A 489-nucleotide genomic window follows, 5' to 3' on the forward strand; every position below is an offset into this window, starting at 1 on the left:
ACACACAGATGTATATATGTATATATGTATAGTTAGAAATTTATATGGAAACTACATTGTGTTTCGATATAAATTGGTAATAAAAGGGAATTAATAAAAAAAGTTTTAATATCTTGAAGATAAGCATGAGAAAGAAATTGAATGATAGACATTTGTCTTTGAGTCTTTGGTTATGAAGAATCTTGGGAAAGAAATACCATGATTCAGCAAGAGATGCTACGTTTTGTGGCAAAGCGAAAGCGCCATATATAGAAGAAAAGGTGAAGAGCAGATGAAGGATTGTTAAGCCATGTGCTTCGTTTTGCAACATGAAGGCCAGCTGATATGTGAGGAGAGGAATGAAACATGGGATTGTTTGGAGGTGAAATGATGGAGTGAGAGAGAGAGAGAGAGAGAGAGAGAGAGAGAGAGAGAGAGAGAGAGAGAAAACGGAAGAGATCACGAGATGATGTTGGTAAGTGACAATCGTGGCAGAAATAGTGATACATA

This window comes from Octopus bimaculoides, chromosome 29 (genome assembly GCF_001194135.2).
Source record: "Octopus bimaculoides isolate UCB-OBI-ISO-001 chromosome 29, ASM119413v2, whole genome shotgun sequence".
Lineage (NCBI taxonomy): Eukaryota > Metazoa > Mollusca > Cephalopoda > Octopoda > Octopodidae > Octopus > Octopus bimaculoides.